The following is a 340-nucleotide window of genomic DNA, read 5'->3' as shown; positions in this document are numbered from 1 at the left end:
CCCTGTGATTGGTCTGCAGGCATTTGGTTTACCCACTCAACACCTAAATTCTCCTTTATCGCTTGGTTTGCTTTCCATAATAGACTCTCTACTGGTGATAAATTGGTTCAGTGGAACACTGCTGCAAATGGAGCTTGTGTTCTCTATCAGGGTTATGGGGAAACGAGAGAACATCTATTTTTCTCCTGCTCCTACTCTTCAAGCGTGTGGTCAGCTTTGGTTCAGAGATTGTTGGGGGTTCGGTTCACCACTTCCTGGGCAACTTTGGGTCCTATGCTTGTTGACTCTTCTACTCCAAGGCTTCAACTCTTTGTCCTGCGCTATGTCTTTCAGTCTACTA

Source organism: Camelina sativa, chromosome 16 (assembly GCF_000633955.1).
Source record: "Camelina sativa cultivar DH55 chromosome 16, Cs, whole genome shotgun sequence".
In the NCBI taxonomy this organism is placed as follows: domain Eukaryota; kingdom Viridiplantae; phylum Streptophyta; class Magnoliopsida; order Brassicales; family Brassicaceae; genus Camelina; species Camelina sativa.
Note: the sequence above shows the minus strand (reverse complement) of the source record.